We start from the raw sequence: 9,413 nt of genomic DNA, 5'->3' as shown, positions 1-9,413 counted from the left end.
AAAGACATGAAACACAGTGGGCTGGTAGTTTAGTCTAAAAGCACGATGCATGTTGTCATATTAGCCAATGGCTAATATAAAATTATTGAATGTGAAAGATAATGTGCACAGATTAGCCTCGAAGATAATGTGCACGGATTAGCCTCAAAGATAATAATGTTATCTTTTGCCTCCTGTTTTCTACAGCACACCCAATGAAAAGCTACTGGGCCGCCTGGTGAAAGAGAAGGTACTGCTGCCTAGGGGTGGGGGAAGGTACTGCTGCCCCCCTGAGGCTGAAGCCGTTACTCCTATTGTGACGTCAAGTTCATCTCTTCATTGAATCTCTTCCATACTTGTTGTCTCTCTCTCTCTCTCTCTCTCTCTCTCTCTCTCTCTCTGTCAATATGAATCTCTCCCATTCTTGTTGTCTCTCTCTCTCTGTCAATATGAATCTCTCCCATTCTTGTTGTCTCTCTCTCTCTCTGTCAATATGAATCTCTCCCATTCTTGTTTTCTCTCTCTCTTTCTGTCAGTATGAATCTCTCCCATTCTTGTTTTCTCTCTCTTTCTGTCAGTATGAATCTCTCTCATTCTTGTTGTCTCTCTCTCTCTCTCTCTGTCAATATGAATCTCTCCCATTCTTGTTGTCTCTCTCTCTTTCTGTCAATATGAATCTCTCCCATTCTTGTTCTCTCTCTCTTTCTGTCAATATGAATCTCTCCCATTCTTGTTCTCTCTCTCTCTCTGTCAATATGAATCTCTCCCATTCTTGTTGTCTCTCTCTTTCTGTCAATATGAATCTCTCCCATTCTTGTTCTCTCTCTCTCTCTGTCAATATGAATCTCTCCCATTCTTGTTGTCTCTCTCTTTCTGTCAATATGAATCTCTCATTCTTGTTGTCTCTCTCTCTGTCAATATGAATCTCTCCCATTCTTGTTGTCTCTCTCTTTCTGTCCATATGAATCTCTCCCATTCTTGTTCTCTCTCTCTCTCTGTCAATATGAATCTCCCATTCTTGTTGTCTCTCTCTTTCTGTCAATATGAATCTCTCCCATTCTTGTTGTCTCTCTCTCTCTGTCAATATGAATCTCTCATTCTTGTTGTCTCTCTCTCTGTCAATATGAATCTCTCCCATTCTTGTTGTCTCTCTCTTTCTGTCCATATGAATCTCTCCCATTCTTGTTCTCTCTCTCTCTCTGTCAATATGAATCTCTCCCATTCTTGTTGTCTCTCTCTCTCTCTCTCTCTCTCTGTCAATATGAATCTCTCCCATTCTTGTTTTCTCTCTCTCTTTCTGTCAATATGAATCTCTCCCATTCTTGTTGTCTCTCTTTTTGTTAGTACGACACAGACTTCTACGTACTGGACAAGTACCCCCTGGCTGTGAGGCCTTTCTACACTATGCCTGACCCCACTAACCCTGTAAGACACACACACACACACACACACACACACACACACACACACACACACACACACACACACACACACACACACACACACACACACACACACATACACACTAGGGCTGTCAATTGTCCCCACACATTCAACTGAAATTAGGCTAATTCAAATACATTTTTAATATCAATGATGACATTTACATTTTATTACCACATCAAAGCAGCTGTAAGCAGCTTACAATTCATTGTGTTGTATTTGCTATGGAAACTATCATTAGGCATTAGGCTGTGCTTTGTAACACATTTATTGGCTTGTATTGAAGGTACATTTTTTCAAAATCACAAAAAAGGAACCAGTGATGCATTTTCAGTTCACCTCATATCAATAATGTTTTTATTTGTTTATTTACGTTACACTGTGACAGTTTGGTAGTCAAAATCTTGAAGAAAAATACATTTGAATATTGACATTTGTTCTGATAGCTCTAACACACACACACTGTTAATGCATGTACAAGGACCTCAAGGTGATGTCAACATTATTATTATCTTTCATAGTTGTATTGATCATATGTCAGTAAAAAAAAGTCCCGTATTCATTTCTTAGAAATATTCCAACTCCTATGATATGTTCATGAGAGGAGAAGAGATCCTGTCTGGAGCTCAGAGGATCCATGACGCGCAGCTGCTGACCGAGAGAGCCGTGCACCACCAGATAGGTGAGTCAGAGAGCCGTGCTCCACCAGATAGGTGAGTCCTGCACCACAGATAGGTGAGTCGGTACAGATGTTGACAGAGAAGATTGGCAACGTGTGGCCATGAGAGGTAACTGCGCCTTGTTTAAAACCTGATTATATTACATGTCATTGCACAGCACGAGCACAGTACAACGAAATGTACTTAAACGTGGAGAGTAAGAGGAAACGGCATGTTGCTCCGATGTTGCTAAGCAACCTAAACCTACTTTTGTTTTTGTGTTTTTTTCTTCTTTTTTTCCCCCATGATTTAATGAGTTGAGGTCCATCTGGGTCTCTTGCCTCTACTCAGCACCTTTATACACTTGCTGTCATGGTCAATGTTTCGATTTTTTTTTACTGTTTTGCTGAAATGGTGCGAAATAAAGAAATGAAAATGTAAGTCTTTCAGCTCGCTGCAAGCTGGTTTCACCTCACAGCAGTAGAGTTATCACAACTAAAGTAGCTATACACAATCGTGTTAAAACCCCCCTGGAAGGACCTCAGCACTATACTAGTAACCGCTAAACACAACCGAGAAGGCCTCCGCTCCTCCTACTACGGGCTACGGTCTGTTTCACACGTCGGCATTCAGAACCGGAAAAGGCTTTATTGCCAAGTAGTTTACATATAAGGAATTTGATTTAGTCGTTTGGTGCGACATTAACCGACAGACAATTACGGTAGAATATTATAGCCGCAAGGGGCAAAGAACGGGTTTCAAGCCAATCTAACAATCCAAACGATCTAAGCGATCTAAACAATCAATCCATGCCAAAACTAGATATCATAATGTAAAAGGTGAAAGACTCACACTCACAGCCGTGCTGATTTGGCAAAATGACATCCAGCCGTTTTCGTTTGAAACAACTTTTAGTCAGGGGAGTGCCATGGTTTCTCCATAGAGTGAATATCAGGAAGGCAGCAGGTCCGGACGGCATCCCCGGCCGCGTCCTAAAAGTCTGTGCCGACCAACTGGCCCCAGTATTCACTGACATATTTAACCTGTCCTTAGAACAGGCTGTCATCCCCACCTGCCTGAAGAAGTCCACTATTATCCCTGTACCCAAAAAATCCAAGCCTGCTTGCCTCAACGACTACCGCCCTGTAGCTCTCACCTCCATAGCCATGAAGTGCTTTGAGAAGCTAGTAAAGGGCTACATCTGCTCCTCCCTCCCCATCAACATGGACCCCCTGCAATTTGCATACCGCCCCAACAGGTCCACGGAGGACGCCATAGCCCATGTGCTGCACACAGCAGCATCACACCTGGACAAGAGGCAGGGGAACTATGTGAGAATGCTGTTCATCGACTACAGCTCAGCATTCAATACCATAGTCCCCTCCATACTCATAGCCAAGCTCAGGGACCTGGGCTTGAACTATGACCTCTGCCAGTGGGTCTTGGACTTCCTGACTGGCAGACCCCAGGTGGTGAGAGCAGGCAACTGCACCTCCTCATCCATCACCCTCAACATAGGGGCCCCCCAGGGCTGTGTTCTGAGTCCCCTCCTCTACTCCCTGTACACACACGACTGTGTGGCTCAGCGGAGTAGCAATACAATCATCAAATTTGCTGACGACACAGTGGTGGTGGGCCTGATCTCTGCCAACGACGAGAGGGCCTACCTGGAAGAGGTCAAGGTCCTGGCGGGATGGTGCCAGGAAAACAGCCTCTCCCTGAACGTCAGCAAAACAAAGGAGATGATTGTGGACTTCAGGAGGTCGGGGGTCAAGGACTACAGCCCCCTCAGCATCGACGGGGCACCGGTTGAGAGAGTCAACAGCTTTAAGTACCTCGGAGCCTACATATCCGAGGACTTGACATGGACCACACACATTGACAGTGTTGTGAAGAAGGCACGACAACGCCTCTACTTCCTCAGGCGCCTAAGGAAGTTCCAAGTCAGTCAGAAGATCCTTAAGAACTTCTACTCATGTACAATAGAGAGCATCTTGACCGGCAACATCACCTCCTGGTTTGGGAATAGCACTGCACAAGACCGAAGCAGACTACAAAGAGTGACACGTTCAGCCGAACGCACAATTGGAGGGGGGCTCCCCACCCTCCAGAACATTTACAACAAGCGTTGCAAGGGCAAGGCTAAGAGAATCATTAAAGACTCCAGTCACCCGAACAACTGCCTCTTTGAACTGCTGCGGTCAGGCAAGCGATACCGGAGTCTCAAGGCGAGCACAGAAAGACTCAGAAGAAGCTTCTATCCCCAGGCCATCAGGCTGCTAAACGAACAATGAACACTACACAACAACAACCACCAAACGCACATAGCACACACATCCACACGCACACACTCACTTTAAACAAACACACTGTAGCACCCACTCCACACACTTTATAGCACACACCCACTTTAAACAAACACACTGTAGCACCCACTCCCCACACTTTATATTTATTGATGAAGGATTGCACTACAACTCGTACACCTTACTGTAAATTGTACCTAAATTGTACCTCATCCCATTTCTGCTTTGCACTATATAGTACTGTACATTAGTACACTGCATAGTATTGTATATTATTATATGGTAACTCAGAACATTGTACATATGTCTATACCGAACACTGTGACCTCATTTTCTTCTTCTAAATTACATGCACTCATGTAAAGTATTCAATGTTATTTGATACTATCTTGTCTAGCACAGTCTCTGGAGCGTAACAGTAAGAAGCATTTTGTATGAAAGTATTCTGTACTTCTGTATGACAACTATTAAAGAAACTTGAAACTTGAAACTAGAGCCCTGTTGTACTTTCTTAGCGCAGCAGCTCGCACAGGTAGGGGCAGCTTAGTCACCTGACTCTGTTGGTATTGCTCGAACACGGTATGTTTGTAAACGGCGATCGTTTGAAAGCTAAAGCTAAGTTGTTTGATTGACACCCTGCTTTACCTATTCTATACTATAAGAAATTTTTTTATTTCTGCGCACAGAGTGTACAAGACAATCCGAGAAGTGAGCCCAAAGTTTAACCCTTAACAGGCAGGCTGAAAAGCGGCCAATTATTTTTACTTGAACTTGAGGACTGCATACTTTTTTTGCAAAGCTTAGCTTTATACTTTATACTTATAGCACATGCGTGCACCTGGTCTCTTTTGAAAGATAACATTCTGAAGTTACTAATGCAAAAAAGGAGAATCTATTTGAGTGCTAATGAAATAGAGTAACAGAGGTTTGAACTTGAACTTGTGTACTCACATTTTTCTTTAGTGGTTGCAAGATTCCAGATTCCATTATTCCAGCATAGAGGGATGAGCTGGAAGTCACTGCGGTTCCACAGCCTGAAGTCTTATGTAGTACAGGTCCAAGTTATAAACATCCGTTCAGAAATGAGTGTTTGAGAGAGGTTTTAGTAAACCGACACCAAAAAAGAGAGTTCCAAAATCCATTTCTGCCATCCACCTCCATTAAGTCAGAATCAAAACTCATGTTCGTTCATCAAATCAACTTTCACCTACTTCCTATATTAGCATATTCCTATATTTCACTGATATCGGCGGCCGATACCAATATCGGATCGGTGCATCCCTAGCTACAACGCTGACGAATCATTTTCGCCATCAGCGGCCGTTGGTCAGTTCTCGAGCATATATTGGTCATTTGGTCATTGGTCATTTGACGCTCGGCCTGTAAAAAGATGCTCGTCTGACATATCGTCATGTAACTCGAGAACCGAGGCACGGAATGCATAAAATGCAGCCCCGAGCAGGTAGACGCTTGCAAAGTGCCTCGACGTGCGTGCATGGTCATGACGGCCCGATTGTGTGCATGGTAAGAGGTTAATAACGCTGGGCTTTATACTGTAATACACAAGGTTACATAGGAAAGAAAAACGTTTTGGTCATGTCAGGCATTCCTAAGAGAACCTGTGGAAATGCACAGGTTGTCATGAGATGGTGTCTGGCTGTTTATCTAGCTATGTCAGAAGTTCCAAGGTACTTGAAGTTGTCTGGCTATGTCTCTGGCTATTAGGACTTTAAGCCCAGTTCCTAGATATAATAACGTTAGTCCGATTCGTGTTATGCCACGTACATTTTGGGCATTTGTAGTGCCCCCTAGTGGTCGATCTGAATGGAATTTTCAGGATATGTTTCCGGTAGTTATGTGGACATATCCTGCAAATGTCTTGATGATTGGCCTAGCGGTTGTTGACTTGCATATTTTTATGTACTTAGCCACGCCTTTTTGAAGTTAATTGGTTAATTTCTTCAAAACTAAAAAATATCAACAATCTGTGTACTAACTTTAATAAGCTTCATCCATTAAGGATCCACAGCAAATTTTGTAGTAATCGGACCAGGAGGAGATTTCACAAATGTGTTTTACATCAAATCCAATATGGTGGACTTTATGGCTCCTTGTAGAGATGGATGTCTGTATCAGGTTTTGTGTAAATCGTAATCACGGTGTAGGAGTTCTGACCTTTCAAAGTTAAAAAGTTTGACCTTTAATTATAGCACCCCCTTTAGGTCAAAGTTCATGTTGCTGCCGTTTACTCTCACGGGAATTTGCAAAACCAATGCTGAAGGAGGAAAAAAATGTATTCACACAAAAATAATAGGGTTTCTGCACTTCGTGCTTGAAACCCAACAAATGTAATGTAGAATAACATAATATAAAGTAAAATGAACAAGTATGAAGATTGGAAAAACAATGCATTTGCGCTTTACAAATATAATGAATTATTATTATGTCATGTTTGCTGATCCTTATGGTACTTATATACCGTACATCTCAGTGATTCCTGTGATGTAACCTGTTTGGTGTGTAATTGTACAGATCTGGAGAAGATCAAGGCCTACATCGATTCCTTCCGCTATGGAGCCCCTCCCCACGGTGGAGGTGGCATCGGTAAGTCAATAACAGACACTGTTATTCCACCTTTAAAGGAACACGCCACAACATGATGGGAAATGTGCTCTCCAGAGTCAGACAAGAAGATGGATACCAGCGTCCTCTCTGTGTGTTCAGTAGAAAGCTATCCGGCTGCAAGCTAGCCTAGCTTAGCACAAATGAATGGAAGCGGATACGGACCAGCTAGCCTAGCTGTTGGCCAAACACACCTCTCCCAGAGTTCTAAGCTAGGCTAGAGGTCCGTATCCGCTTCCATTAATTTGTGCTAAGCTATGCTAGCTTGCCGCCGGATAGCTTTCTACTAGTGCTGTCAGGCGATTAAAAATGTTTATCTAATTAATTACAGGATTTGTTATTAATTAATCTAATTAATCACATTTTAATCGCATAACCATTTTAGGCCTGATATTTTATATTCTATAATCATATTTCAAATTGCATGTGTCCGGATGGCAGAATTCATCTTCCATCTATTAATTTGCTTAGGTTTTTCAGGTCTGGTCAATTTGAGCATGGTGTTATTCACAGTATTAAAAATAAATGGAATTGATATTCTCATTTGGTTAATTACAATTTACTCAAGCCTAGTAACACAGTATTTCTGACACTGGGAATACATTCCCTGAGATCCATAGATGTCCCTAGAATCAGATACCAAGAACAAGCAAATGGACCATTTAAAAAAAATCTGTAAATGTTTATTCTACGTTCTTATGAAATGAATGATACAAAAAAAATTATAAAAAAGTTTAATAAAAAAAATTACAAACATATTTTTGAGTTAATTTTCATAACGCGATAATTTGCTGTGTAGTTAATTAATCTGATTAACGCGATAAACTGACAGCCCTACTTTCTACTATATCTAACATGTTGGATAATTGTACTTCAACATACTTGCTGTAAAATAATGCAGTGAGATTGAGAAACACAATTTCCATTTGACTGAATCTCAAGCAAGTAAAAAAAAAAATATATATATATATATATATATATATATATATATATATATATATATATATATATATATATATATATATATATATAATAATAATAATTTAGTTGGCATCATTGCTCCCTGCAAATAGAGAATACTACCACTCCTGAATGTACCCTGGGAGTGACGACCAGTGAAATATCGCCCCCTACAGGTCTGGAGAGAGTCTGCATGCTCTACCTCGGCCTCCACAATGTCCGGCAGACGTCCATGTTCCCACGTGACCCCAAGCGCCTCACCCCTTGAGGCCACGCCTCCTCCTGCTGCCACCGCTGGACTGGTCTCGACAGAAAACAAAGGAATCCCCTAAATGAGAGAGAAACCACCTGTAGACGTGCCGATAACATGATCATAACCGTAAGACTAGAGACACACTGTCGGTGCAACACTAGGGTGCGCCGTGGGAATCGGGATGCAGAGCAGATATAAAGGGATAAGCTGTTAACATACACGCTACAATATGTTCACTGCTACACCTGCTCGTCAATAAATCAGTGTTGTATGTGGAAAGTCTTTTCTGCAGGAGGAACAGCCGTCTTTGATGCCCATCAGTCACACCTGCTGCAGAGTTTGGAATAATTGTGCTCCTGAGCAATATTCAAGTGTTGATTATGTTTATTGCCGATGTTTTATAAGTAATTGGAGGACTAACTGACAAGTTAATAATGATTTAAAAGAAAAAAAGAATGACACTTCAAACCCATAAATGTTTTTTTTCGCTCTCATTTTGCGTGTGTGTGTTTATTTATTATGTTTCTTACAATGGGCCGTCCCACTTTGGTCGCCACATCCGTATAGGTGTTACAATATATTATATATGTTGCTGTGGAGCATTTTATATTGCTTCAGTTTTGAATGGGATCGGCCTTGTTGGGTCACTGATGTCCTCTTAACACATTGAGTGCCACGCCCCTTGTTGGGTCACTGATGTCCTCTTAACACATTGAGTGCCACGCCCCTTGTTGGGTCACTGATGTCCTCTTAACACATTGAGTGCCACGCCCCTTGTTGGGTCACTGATGTCCTCTTAACACATTGAGTGCCACGCCCCTTGTTGGGTCACTGATGTCCTCTTAACACATTGAGTGCCACGCCCCTTGTTGGGTCACTGATGTCCTCTTAACACATTGAGTGCCACGCCCCTTGTTGGGTCACTGATGTCCTCTTAACACATTGAGTGCCACGCCCCTTGTTGGGTCACTGATGTCCTCTTAACACATTGAGTGCCACGCCCCTTGTTGGGTCACTGATGTCCTCTTAACACATTGAGTGCCACGCCCCTTGTTGGGTCACTGATGTCCTCTTAACACATTGAGTGCCACGCCCCTTGTTGGGTCACTGATGTCCTCTTAACACATTGAGTGCCACGCCCCTTGTTGGGTCACTGATGTCCTCTTAACACATTGAGTGCCACGCCCCTTC

At 42.4% G+C, this 9,413-nt stretch overlaps 1 pseudogene across 1 annotated transcript in view; it reads left to right on the top strand.

Annotated features, from left to right (window-relative positions):
- LOC311228225 (aspartate--tRNA ligase, cytoplasmic-like) overlaps positions 1-8,716 on the top strand; it is a 159,489-nt pseudogene extending 150,773 nt beyond the window's left edge. The window contains exons 13-17 of the transcript XR_014621054.1: positions 187-229; positions 1,324-1,404; positions 1,993-2,104; positions 6,920-6,991; positions 8,146-8,716. The product of XR_014621054.1 is annotated as an aspartate--tRNA ligase, cytoplasmic-like (transcript). The remainder of the gene's footprint in view (positions 1-186; positions 230-1,323; positions 1,405-1,992; positions 2,105-6,919; positions 6,992-8,145) is intronic.
- Positions 8,717-9,413: the final 697 nt, after the last annotated feature.

This window comes from Notolepis coatsorum (assembly GCF_963971535.1).
Source record: "Notolepis coatsorum genome assembly, chromosome: 5".
Lineage (NCBI taxonomy): Eukaryota > Metazoa > Chordata > Actinopteri > Aulopiformes > Paralepididae > Notolepis > Notolepis coatsorum.
This window is presented reverse-complemented; position numbering and strand designations above follow the sequence as displayed.